Raw genomic sequence first — 14,046 nt, 5'->3', positions numbered from 1 at the left:
ACTGGATGACAATAGGAACATTATGAAAAGCTCCAACAGCTAATGAAGGGACAATGCTGCTTAATAATTTCATCAACTGCTATTTCCAAGGTCAACAATGAATGTGCTATTGGTTACAGGGTATTGTCACAATTTCATGGCTCCAATTTCAACCCTAAGACTTTGGTTGCATGTCACCAACTCTTACCCCCTAAGATCTGTCTTCACCCTATCAAACAAAGACAACAATAAAAACTAAAGAAATATTCAAAAAATGAATGAACTCGTCTGATGGTGGTATTTTTTAAACAATGATGCATAATGCATTTACCAGAACAGTAAGCCAGTTTTTTCCAAAAATGAGATGCATTTTCCTTCTACGTATAAACAGCAGCTCCAAATATAACCTGTCCAACTCACTACCCTAATCTGTTTCTACCTCCAAATGGCGTAATGACTCACGTAGGGAAGAGCAATCTCCTGTTGCACTGTTGTTGGAAACCCCTGCCTCTCTTAGGTGCAATAATTTGGAAAATCCTTCAGTACTAAGGCTCTCTACTTGCCAGGTAATGGGACTTTTAAATGAGTACAGCTTGCTACCTGTACTGCACACCCTGCTGCTGCACAACACAGTATCAGGAGATTATCCCCTGGCGTGCGGTGAATCCTTATCTTTACGTTGCAGTAGGGATTATTTTTGCTCTGTGTTGTGGAGGCACCAGTAGGAGAGAAGACTCAGTGATGTAATAAAAAGTACAATTTATCAAATTAAAAAAATTTGCCCGACACATACTGGATTTCTATTTTATAGGGTTACTTTCCAGTATATTCAGATCGCTGCATTAACATTAGGCAGACACATTTTTTTTTCTGTAGAGCATGACTCACAAAACTGGAATAACACAAGCAGCACTGGATGCCTGAGCCAAGAAATGCCTCTGCCAGGCAACACATCAGTTGCCACAGGTGACACTGAGACGTCAATTGTTAATTTCCACAGCAACAACACTTACAGCCAAACACACAATGAATGAACTTGAAAAGACTGGTAGAACTGCTGCAATCCAATATTGACAATATGCGCAAGAGAATTAGAGTATTTATCAACTTCTGTGCGCCAAGTGTGTGCACATGTGTGTGTGTTGCACAGAGGGATGCTTGACTCCCAATAGATGTCATTATTTTCCACTTGCAAGCTCTCATCTCAGCATGAGTGCAGAGGTATTTTTATTATTAAGTGTGTGTGTGTGTGTGTGTGTGTGTGTGTGTGTGTGTGTGTGTGTGTGTGTGTGTGTGTGTGTGTGTGTGTGTGTGTGTGTGTGTGTGTGTGTGTGTGTGTGTGTGTGTGTGTGTGCATGTGTGTGTGTGTGTGTGTGTGTGTGTGTGTGTGTGTGTGTGTGCATGGAGTATATGGCAGTTGGAGGGAGGAAGGTATTTATTTCTGTGACACCTTCCTTTGCTTCCTGGTTAGCTTGAAACTGTGGAAAAATCTCATTTCCTACCAAAATTCCTGCAACAGAGAGACTACGGCGCATCAAGTGTCACAGTGTTGAGGGAATCGGTTCGAGTCACTGGCACAAATACAATCTTTCATCTCCTTCAGGAGCAAGCTTTTGAATTAACTCAGAATGTGGTGTCACTGTCTATCAGGCTGGCAGGCACAACGTTTGTGTGTTAGAGAGTGGGATGGGGTTCAACCTGAGAGGAAAGAGACGACACTATTAATTACATCACCAAAAATGCTTGCAGAAGGTTTTGACATACGGCTTTTTTGTGAGGGCATTGCCTGGGTAAAGGAAGTCAAGCGTTTTTGTCACACCAGAGATGTCGGTGTCTGATCAGCACCACGGACAGCAGCCTGCTCACTGCACCATGACTTCAGCTCTGATCACTGACATTCATCTCACTTTATGCCAATTAGTAAAGATAGATTATTGAAAAATAAGCTTTCATGAATGTATCTGAAAACCTCACACTGGACCCAGGTTTCTGCAAAACTGCTGAGCCTGTGACTAAAATGATGAAGTCTGACAAGGGCAGGCAACAGGGGGTTGTCAGTTATAATGCCATAAATGTTCCTATGAAGACTGTAACAATAGCGCAGTGAGTCGAACCTGATTGAGACCGAGTTCGGCAGACATGTGTTGGCACTGACTTGTCAAAGGAATATTTGAAAAGTTTTGAAAATTTAAATATAAATTTAAATGTATCTAGTATTTGATAATTGAAGGCACACAGCAGTGTCTATCAGAAGTACTATTATTGAGGAATTCAGTCTTTATATGACTTCATTAGAGCTGAAGATACCCATTATGAAGACTTCCTTATCTGGTTCTTGTTATTAAAATGTGATCAGCTTGCCAATTCCTAGCAGACCAAGTGCACAACACTGTCTGTTCTGTCCACTTGTATTCAAAAATGTTTATTTATCCCAAATAATAGCTTCATAGTTTGTGCTACCAATCTGTCCAACTCTCTGCCAGACAAATTATGATATAACTGATATATATATAACTCTCTGCCTTCATTTGTGTTAATGTCGAATTAAGTCAATTAGGTTTTCCTTCTATTAACAGCCTTTTTCATGTTTACGAGGACGGCCGCCTGAGCTAAGCTTGTTCCATTAAAACACATCCATGAGCCGATGAGCTGTTAAGATTTTTATATAGTGCTTCAAACCACCTTTACAGTATTTCCCAGAGGTGCAGTTTGCTGAGTTGTGGTGACTTTCACAAGCCTTTTCCCAATTACGTATATGTTGTTTGTCTACTTTGCTCCTTATTTTCGTAAATCTTGAAAAAATATATCCGTTAGTCATCAAAAAGAAAAGAAAAAAACAGATTGGTAATGCCTTTTTACTCTCACCTTGCTCTCTTTTCTATCCAGCTCTTTCCACTCCTCTTTCATTGTGAAAACTGTGACAAATTTGAAGCTGAATAACTCCCCGCAGCACTGAGAGAGATAGAGCGAGACAAAGAGGGACTGGGAGGGCAGAGAGATGACGAGAGCAGTCACTGGAGAGAAAGGTAGAAAGTGAGACAAAAGAGAGAAGCAGACAGAGAGAGACAGATAATGACGACAGACAGAGCTGAATATTTTACTACTTGAATATTTCACACTTCACATACTATTTAATTTTTACCCTCAGATTCCTTGGTTTGAGATTCTACCGGAGCGGACAGATTGACAGGCTATTTCTCATCAGCTTTTCCTCCCCGTCTCCTGCAAGTATAAACCACTCCCTAAATGACTGCCATAAATCCTACTCTAATCCACATATATTTCTGCCATATTTCTGGACACAAAAGATTATTTCAGCAGAGGTTAATGTGTGTGTTCATAACTAACAGTGTATTAATCAAAGTAACATTATCAAATCGATGGAGCATTTATCGCTTTGTGGGTGTGTGTTGAGTCCATATGAACTAAAATAAGATAGGATGGTCATTTCCATCAAAATAAGTTTCCTGAACAGAAAAACATAATCTGTATTGAAGGTATTGTCAAATAAATTGACCTTTCGCAGCAGGAAGTTAATGTCGCTTCTCTAGAGATAAATTAGGGTAAAACAGAATCAGATTAACACATTTAGGTCACCGAGCAGGGGCAATTTTTCATGTTTAACTTTGTCATTGCACAAAAGTGTGATCATGACGAGCTCATTTTACCCATAGTGTCATAAACTTGTCGAATGACCAAGGTACACGGTCCACTGTCTGTTGTACTCTCATTATAATTCAATGGTAGTTCACTTCAAGCTTTCTTGTTCCGCATATAATATGCGGAGCACAGGGATCAAGGGTGGCATATTTATCATATTTTTTGCTTAGCTTGTGTTTCTAGCCTAGCGCTTAATATAGAAGCAGAATTGTTTTTGTATCGCAGTGAAGCTAGGTGCAGCTAATTAGTTCTGGTCCAAGCACTTCAAGGAAATGTTCAAAATCAATACTTTTTTTTTAACAATGCTAGCCTACTTATGTGGTTGATGTGATGCTTGGCAAATACAAAACGTACCCTTTCTTTCGAGTAAATGATTACACTGTTTAATCAATCTTTCCATTATCTGTGGTGGTCTTAGAACCACATTTCTGTTATTATTTGGTTATTTTAGACTAAAATAGTACAATACTGAACCTTGAAGCAAAAAAGTAAAACATATCCATCCAACAAATCCATCACAGAAATCATAAATAGCAAAGTGAGATGATTATAGGGATAACCTGCCTGTTTTTTTTTAGCCTATAACCTATGACCCTGAATTCAACCCCATGAGGACATTATATCCCTGGAGTCTTCATTATACGGCTGGAAGAGCAGAATTATAAATAACTGTCTTTATTATATGACATCTAGTTTTCTAAGTGCTTTGCTTTGTTAATCCACATACTCTTGCTAAGGAGAGGTAACCAGAGCTTCATGAGAGTATCATGAAAATGCTTCATGACGGAGGCCTACACTATAAAATTGAGGTGGAATTTAAACATCAGTCATTGTTAAGCTGTATAATTATTTTGAACAAATGACACCATGGTTGAGATGAATGGTAATCTGAGCCTCGCAACCGTGTCGCCGTCATTGCTAATGTTTCTCTAAATTAAGACCATATTTCCTAAAAAACAATAAACCCTAAATCTTTTAAATGTGAAACAGCATTTCCTCACAATAAAAAAGATGATGCCTCGTCAGACAAATGCTTTACTGAAGAGGATAAAGAGCCAGAAGGTGATTTTTCATCCGTCTTTCATTCCAATCTCCTTTTGTGAGAATCTCTGAAGCATTAATTATGATGTGGAGGAACACGGTCTGGTCCTGGTATGTGTCATAAAGCAATAATTACATCTCTGGTTAGACGTAACCCTGGAAAACAATTTCAAATGTAACGTCAGATAGAGGCTTCCAGTCTTTCTCAACATGTTGTCATTTGAATGTTGCGCTCATCTTTGTTCTGGCATCAAAAGCCCAAATGTTTGCCAGCTCTTGCACATATATGGCTGCTAGATTTGGCTAAGATGTTGGGGAGTGCACTTCAGCTGAGAAGCATTCAGGATGGTGTCAACACCTGGACTGGGACAAAGGAAACCTGTGAGGATTCTGGCATAAATCAAGTCTGGCAACCATGCATGCGGGATTCATGCTGCTGTTGGGTTGGGTTTTGGCAACTGCGTGTGATAATGCAGTGAAAATCTGCATGTGCAACAGTAGCTTTAAATGTAACTATCACAGGTCTATTTTGTTATCTGAGAAAAGATCAGAAACAAAAAGACATACACTTCAAATGTTTTGTTTCCTGTGTTTTAATCATAAATGATGTGGTTCTCAATCGAGGTAAATGAAAACCTTGTTCTTTATGTAGGTCTTTAAGTCTAAATATAACTGCTAAAAAAACACTGTCAATGGCTTGTAAACATTATGTTTACTTGTCTCCTGCTCCCCTGCTGGGACTGAGTTTGCCCCTTTGGCTGTCAATCAAACACAGACACAACCCTTCAGTCACTCAGCGGGAATGAGTAATTTCTGATAAGAGGTACAGCAAACGTACAAATGCTTTTTTAGATGCTAACTAAATTACGCGGTTGCACTAATATGATAAAAACACATTTCTTACCAAAATCAATTGGTCCACATTTTGTCCACATACTTCCTTAAAATTGACTGATGCTGGCTGACCTCTTATCAATTGTCAAAGTCCTTTTTCCCCTCCTCTGTTTTTGAAGTGACAGCCTTGTTTCCTCAAGAGCCTTGTTCCTTCTTTTTGTTGCTAAGGAGAACTTTGATTCTCTGGCAGCTAATTGTCAAAGTCTTTGTCATGTCGCATGGCAATGAAGTGTGGCACATGGCTGAAGAAAACAACGGGGGAGCCACACTGCCACAATCAGTGTGTCTCTAGTCAAGCCCTTGGCTCGGCTGGTTAGTATGGAGATTTGATGCCGGAGGTTAAACGAGGAGAATAGACATTCCTTTTGGGAGAAAAACCAGGCGTCTGCTCTGGCTTCTAACCATGTGAAATATTAACAAGGCTGGGGACTGTACAGCGGCAGCACAGCCCTGGCCACGTCAAGACACAGAGACGGCATGAAAAGACACTTTCTTCCAAAAAGGAAGAAGAGAAATAAGAGAAAGGAAGCCACAGGCCAGCCAGACTGGAAGAAGGCAAACATCTGACAGAAATTCAGACAAAGATGATGATGCATGCCTTAACATAGCCATCCTGCGCTGACTGAAGAGTTAAGCGGGTACTTAATCAGTAATGTAAAACAGATCATAATTAAAAGTAACCGTCTGAGCCCCGCTGCGCGTGAGTCATTCTGAGCTCAGAGCTGAGTAGAACTCCTAATATGATGCAACGATCCTGCAACTCAGACACACACACAGGTAAAAAATATGCAGGAAAAGCCTGCTAAAATATTCATCACTTCTATTTTAAAATTTTCCTAAATCATATTTTGGTAGTTTTTTGTCTTTTGTAAACTACAGACAAACACTGAATCATTTCTCATGTAGTACAAACGCTGCCCCTCAACGAGTTACAATGATGCTCATATCAGCATAACTGTAGGCTTTTTCAATCGCTTCAAGGAGAGACCGGAATTCAAATTTGTACAACAACAAGATTACTTGACATTTGTTTACTGAAAAATGGGAAACAGAGAGAAAAAATGGAGATACGAGAGGGAGAGAGTAGGAGTGAAGAGGATATGAAAGCAACAAAGGATGCAAATTGGATTTCAATATGCCATTATTCAAGTTTAACTTTGCCGTGTCACCGAATATTTTTGAGTTTTTAATCTTGAATTTTTACCAGCCGAATTGCATCAAAACAGATCTAACTACTTACATATGTGATATACTCTGTGAAGGGAAAGCCAGAAGTCTTAAGGGAGCAGCCTTTGACTTGAAAGCCCATGTTCTTTCTTCTACACAAGGAGACAGGGGCCAAATGAGGCTGGCTGATTGCTATTCTGAAATGTGCTGTTGTGCAGAGAGAAAGACAAGGCCAGTGCACAGAGAAAATCTGTAGGCTGGCAATGGCGGAAGTAGTGAAGGGTGTGTGTGTGTGTGTGTGTGTGTGTGTGTGTGTGTGTGTGTGTGTGTGTGTGTGTGTGTGTGTGTGTGTGTGTGTGTGTGTGTGTGTGTGTGTGCGTGTGTGTGTGTGTGTGTGTGTGTGTGTGTGTGTGTGTGTGTGAGATAAGGAGAAGGTGTGGAAAGAGACTTGAGCCACAATAGCTGTAAAGGTTCATTCTCGTACTCAGTATTTCTCTCTTTCCCTCTCTGTCATACACACACACACACACACACACACACACACACACACACACACACACACACACACACACACACACACACACACACACACACACACACACACACACACACACACACACACACACACACACACACACACATTTTCAAAGATTTAAAAAGAGATTAAAAAACGAGAACAAGATTTCTCTACAGTCCCCCGTTGCTATAGCAATACCAAATTTTGGCCTCCCCCCTCCCTCTCTCATTCTTAAGGTCAAATCATCAAATCAACATGTAGGTGCAGTCCTGGACACAGAGGCAGACTAAGTGCAGGCTGAGTGTGTGTGTGTGTGTGTGTGTGTGTGTGTGTGTGTGTGTGTGTGTGTGTGTGTGTGTGTGTGTGTGTGTGTGTGTGTGTGTGTGTGTGTGTGTGTGTGTGTGTGTGTGATTTGGACACACTCCTGTTATCTTGGCTCACTATGCCTCCCACTTGCTGCTGTTATTGTTGCTGTTACTATGTGGGGACAATGAGGGAGGCTGAATGAATCAGACCCCGGTGTGATCTCATGTTAGGGTGCTTCCTCACACCGCTGCTGCAGTACGGAAACTTTGTACCATTAAAATGACAATGAGTTCCCAACAACATCTCCAAAGCCATAGCTTATGTTTGATTTTTGGTTACTTTTCTCCTTTATTCGTATGATATGAGAAATCACAACATGTAAAACTATACATTTTTGGAATTCGGTACGAATAATTCACTTTTTTATATCAGGGTAGTGCTTTCCAAATCAGGAAATAGGGCGCATTGCACATTGAATGAAACAGTTACATTGTCTATAGCAAAACACATTGCATTCCTTTCTAATTGTTTTGTTTTTTAGCTTTGAGAACCAGAAACACATTCAAATCATATATATCCATTGCAATTTTACGATGGCACATCATTAAACATATGTAAACATCAACAAATACTGAACTGAAAAATTGTGCGTGGCTAGATACTGCAACAAGGAAATAAAGGGTTGGGATTTAGGAGAAATAACCTTTTAAATACTTTATTGATGTGCCCATGATACAACAGAAACAAATAAAAAGCAAAGAAAATACACAAAAGCAAAGAAATGTACCTTATATATTCTGAATTCAGACTGTATCAGCGTAAAGACTTGGATTTAAATCAGTGTTTGGTTCCATCCTGTTCCTATATTCTCAACAGAAGACACCGTAAAAAAACAAGATTAGACTGAACTACTTCCTACAAACACCGAGGGCGGCTTCAGTAAGCAACACTTGTACTGATCCCTCTAGAAGAATCACTGGCTAAATTTAAACTTTAGAGGTTCCAGGGAAGAAAAGAACAATGGGAAGCAGGAAACAGAGGGGAGAGGGGAAGTGAAAGGGGGGATGAGGTGGGAGGAAGGAAAAGATGGAGAGGACTGGAGAGGAAGAAGGAAGTGTAAAAATGCAGACAGAGCAGGGATAGCATAGGGATATTTTGACCTTCGACACTTGAGTGTTCTTGAGCTCACTAAAAATAAACAGCCTAATACCTACTACAAGTATCTTACCTATCTGTTACAGTGCAGATGAGTAGATCTAAAACTAAAATACTAAATGTAATCGTAGTTCGGAAGAAATCTCTCAACAAAAGATGCTATAACAGAATAAAGCCGCCAGGTAATTTGCAAATTAACTACTTTACCTCTGAATCAACTTCAGGCAAGACTTAAGGGGATATTAAGTTCAGATAAAGTTGAACGAGTTGAGCATCAAAGGTATGTTTCAATTCTTAAATTAAGATGCTCAGACGAAGTCCCATGGCATTTTTTTGGTGTTCATTTAAACTGGATCTGGTAACACCATGAGTCTAGTCAAAATGCAAGACGATACTTCCTGAATTCATTAATAGTGAACTTTTGAGTCTGAAGGACCCCGTACTGGGTCCACTGCTGTGCTGTTGTTAAAGAAGTTGTGATGAAAGGTGGTGTGTTTATTTGGATATGCCCGTTATTAACATGGGATTTTCAGCTTTCCGAATCTGTTTCCTAACTTTGTGTTGTTGCTGTCACAACACCAAACACACAGCAGGCTGAATTAACAATTTAGCAAGTGACGTGCACAGAGACTTGGAGGGCAAAGCAAAGTTGAAGGCGAACGCTAGCAACTTAATAGAGCTACCCCACAAGCCTGTCAAATGTTCACGTTTTTAAAACACAACACAAAGACAAAAACAAAGGTTGCTTATACAAACAAACTGCAAGTTGGGGGTACCTGTCACTCATTAAAAGCACCTGCTGTTGTACTTCAATCATTAAAAAAATATGAAACCCTGTTGGGATTTTATTTCCACAATGTTTAACTACGTTTCATCTTACGGTGAATCTACCCCTTTATAGTCTACTGCTGCCGAATGAAGATGAAAAGCAATTCAATGTACAGACAGTTATCTGGACTTCTGATCTGCATGGGTGAAAATTGATGTTGTTTGGTACGATCAGAAATTGTTCAACATAAAGCAATGATGAGGCCTAATTGGCTATCTAACACAAAACATTGCTTACACAGAAACAACTGAATTTCAACCAAACCACAGTTGGACAGCCCTATGGTAATTCTATAGGGCTGTGACGTAAATTGAAAGCTATAAGTTGACAGAGAAATGAGGGAATTTACAGTTTATACAGTAACACTGTCAAAAATCTATGTCCTTGTCAAGAATTGTATCGAAGGCCTTTTTTTATCTGTGTCCAAAATTGCTTTCAGTGGAACACATTGCGTCCCATTATGTAAAAAAAGTTATTTGCGACATGACAAGGCTACACCGTGCTTCTAGAGAAAAACTGCATAACTTAGCATGAAAAGGAATATATTTTTAACTTAATTTAAAACTAGTTCAAACTCTTCTTTCATCTACCGTACCTGTAGTAAAGTTATCTGAACCTGCTGTGCCTCATGGACTGCTGCTCTTACCATGTATGTATGTGACAGGAGTGATTGATGTCACACGACGCCGTTCACAGTTCAAAAGGCAGGAAGGTCATAAACCTCAGTTTTTTTAAACAAGGTGTTTACTCCCTGCTGGGGTTGAGTGCCACTCTGAACAGACATTTATGGCACTGTTTTTGTTGTTCCTGGAAATTCCTTGATCGTTTAACACGCTCCACAGAGCCTCATAATGCATTGTGCATACAAGCGTTTGAATGGGTTGCTTTTTGCTGGCATTGGTTGAGATTCATATGAAAGCTGGAGTGACATTTTTACCACTGTTAAAAAAGACAGATGATGGCCTGGGTTGAGGTTGTATTTAAAGAGTGATCTGACAAACTTTATAAGACACCAACACTTGCAATCTTTTGACATTACACTTGCGCTGCACATCCTGTATTCATTACACATAAAGTAATTAGCCTAATGAGGGTGCTATAATTAAAGGTCGTAGTCTTTACCTCAGTCATGATCACTTGTTAGAACTAAAGGTTTGACTTTGACAAAGCTGAAAGGGATGATGCATCCTGGCACTAAGTTTAATAATTTAAAAAATGAACTCAGCAAATAAAATGTTCCAACTATGAAGGGGAGCAACCGCTTCCCATATGGCATCAGTATGACATCAGCTCACTGTCATCATGTCAAGTCAGGCAGCATGGGTGCTGGGCTGTGAGGGGATAAAAGGGCTATGAGACTTTAAACTCCTTTCCTGGATACAGATGCAAGTTCTTGAACACATAACACATCCCAAATTATTTTTTCTGAAAGGTCCCTAGTGGTTCTGACATGGGTATTTTGGTGGTATTATTCTTCTGTCCATGGCTTACTTCACTGTTAAGGTTCTGATTGTCTTCCAAATAATAAACCCTATTCAAAATGTCAAACCCAAATTATTGTCTTTATCATTTTTCATTTTGCTTTTACATCATCAAATCAATCCATGTTGCTATGAACAGTGGAAATGATGTCTGCCAATACAAATACAACACAATACAATTACTCAGTCTTAAATTCTGCAAGTGCAGAGAAGTCTGTATATTTGGATTTATCTTCAGTGATTTGTCTCTTGGCCAACACTGATTGAGCTTTTCTAGCTCCTATACTACTGATACTCTACCTCAAACACCAGATCCAGCCTTGGATGCCAAGAGAAGTAACATTTCTTGATCTAACCCTTCCACTGCCAAGTCCCACAACGCCTGAATCTATTCCTGACCCTGTCTGTGTACCTTACAGATGGTAACTCCACAAGGGAGTGATCCTGACTGGCTTTTCACCTGCAATAGTAGCACCCCGATGACTTGCTCTGGGCTTGCTGTTCCTATTCTGAACAAGGTTTTCTCTTGAACCAGTCAGAGGTGTTTTTATGAAAAGTCAAAGCTGCAAAATCATATTTTATTTAGTCCCTTTAAAAGCGTAAACTAAAGCAACCGAGCTTAAAAGCAGACTGAATGAACAGGGCATGTACTGAGAGGATAATACCATCTTAATTGAGACTTCCACTGTAATCAACAGACACTATACATAATAGGCAAACAAAATCAAAAAGAGAATTGAGGAAGAGGTAAAAATAAACCAAAGCAGGCAACACAAGGAAATAGGCTAGAAGGCTACAGCAGGGTGGCAAACACAGTGAATCAGACAAGGAGTAAGTGTTCACTGGAGAGTATATACTACGGTACATGACTAATAAGGGGCATGCATGCTGGAGGCTAACCAGGTGAATGAAGTCATTAAATAAACATAATTGAGGGAATTAGCTGGACGTGTGAAAAAGAGGCTGTAAAATGCCTGTAAGTTCAAGCTAAATAATGTAACAGCATCTAAAGAAAGGGCACCAAAACAACCTAAAAGCTGAGTTTTATCCAAGAGACTCAAAAAGGTCTTTATTTTCATATTTTGTCATTTTGCCATACCAACAAAAAAATAACTGTACTGGTTGGTTTGAGCATCTGTCTTTCTGGGTTTTGATTTGCTTTTCTGGTAAATGTGTAACTGGAGAGCACAAGTGGGCTCAGTTCAGATCTGTGCAAATCACTCCAGAGCTGTGTCATATTTATTTCAGCAGCCGAGTAGATGGAGATAGCTGCTGCTGACTGCTGCTCAATAATAGATAACCGTTCACTTCTTTAAAAAAAAGAAAACGCTCACTATTCATAGTTTTCCTGCTGAGAGTTCTGTGAGGAAAAGATAGGGCCGAATGAAAACAAGAGAACGGAACAGGGCGGGAGAGGGAAGAGAAAGAATCACGCTGTCTCATCTCCAGGATGAAGTCCGGAGAGCAAAACGCCTCACACCAGTGGACCAGTGTTGGTAAAGCGAGTCAATTATTCATCCAAGGGGTTGTTGGGGGAGGAGAGGACAGATTTGTGTTGGTGAGGTCGTATGAAGATGACTCACTTTTCAAGACGCATACACACACATTAAACACACATTTCGTAAAGCATCTCTTGTTGTCTCTTAACCTCCTTCTGTCAGGCACTTCTTGATGAATTCATGCCACCACACCCGGTGTTGTGCCTCCCGCTGACACGCGTGGCCAGGCTTTTGTCTGATACTGCTGAAAGCCATTAACCCTTAAAGCAGAGGTTTTGGCGAAACGCACGGTATCATCCATAAGATATGAGATCTGGCTCGGTTTTTTAAATCTAAAGGTAATGAAACAATAGCAGCAAATATGGGAAGTATGACATTTTTTAAAATCAAATTGAGGATTGGAAACTTGTACACCAAAATGGATTTGAATTATATCCATAACCCTAACCCAGAAATGTTGGATTAAATAGCCGTAATGAGTTTCTGTGATTTGTGCTCTCCATACTGTCCTTACATTACATTTTTTTCAAAGCACTAGTTGTTGACAAGCTGCCTTGAATTTCCTTCATGCGACAGCCAAGCCTGGTATTGTGCAGAGCATGGCCATTATTTTCAGTGCAAAAGTATGTATATTTTGTCCTGCTGTGCAAGCCATAGTGGATAACACTGTTTTTATTTAGCCTTTTTGGTTGAGTGGGCAAACGTTCAATTTGGTAAACAATTTCAAACATGGCAAAATGGGATGGTGGGAATACTAGAAGTACTTAGAAGTACTTAGAAATGCTAACATGCCAGTTTAGCATCCATATTAGTTCTTAAACCTTTTTCTACACCTTGCAAAACAGCTGATTTAGTTGCATATGTGGAAGTTGCTCAAATAAGTAATGTCCTACAGCAATCTTAAGCTCGCTGTATGTTTCCCATCTTCTACAAAAAGTAGACATCTATGCATTTTAACCACAATGGTGGTCTTCAACCAACACCATCATTTTTCCCTTGCCTAAACATTGAGTTGTAAACCAGACCAAACCAGACCTTAAGGGAAAACGTTCCCAGTGTGAAAAAATCTATTTAAAAAGTCTCGAATAGTGGAGCAGGTGGACCCAAAAGCAGGAGACTGCAAGCAACAGGAACTTGCATTAATGACTTTGAATCAAGGTTTTGTGCAGGAAACTAAACATCACAGAACTATACCAGGAATCCAACAAAGTGGTGTAAAAAACATTTGAATTAGAAGTCATCTGATGAAGGGATTACGTGCAGGTGGAGAAATGGGTGGAGAAGTGTAGGTGAGGCGAATGAGGTGATTATTCAGGATCTGCAGGGGAAAAACTCTGGGAGCAAAAAACACTAACCAGGAGAATACACAGCGGGTGTTTAGATGAAGAGAGAAGAAATACCGATAACAGAAAATAAATTCAGTGCATCTAGACACAACGCCAGACAGTGACACAAAGGGCCACAAATGTTTCAGCCCCAAGAACAAGAACATATCATTATTTGGTGTAATGTGTAATG

Source organism: Eleginops maclovinus, chromosome 9, assembly GCF_036324505.1.
Source record: "Eleginops maclovinus isolate JMC-PN-2008 ecotype Puerto Natales chromosome 9, JC_Emac_rtc_rv5, whole genome shotgun sequence".
Classification (NCBI taxonomy): Eukaryota; Metazoa; Chordata; class Actinopteri; order Perciformes; family Eleginopidae; genus Eleginops; species Eleginops maclovinus.
The sequence above is the reverse complement of the archived record's forward strand: the minus strand, read 5'-3'. Positions refer to the sequence as shown.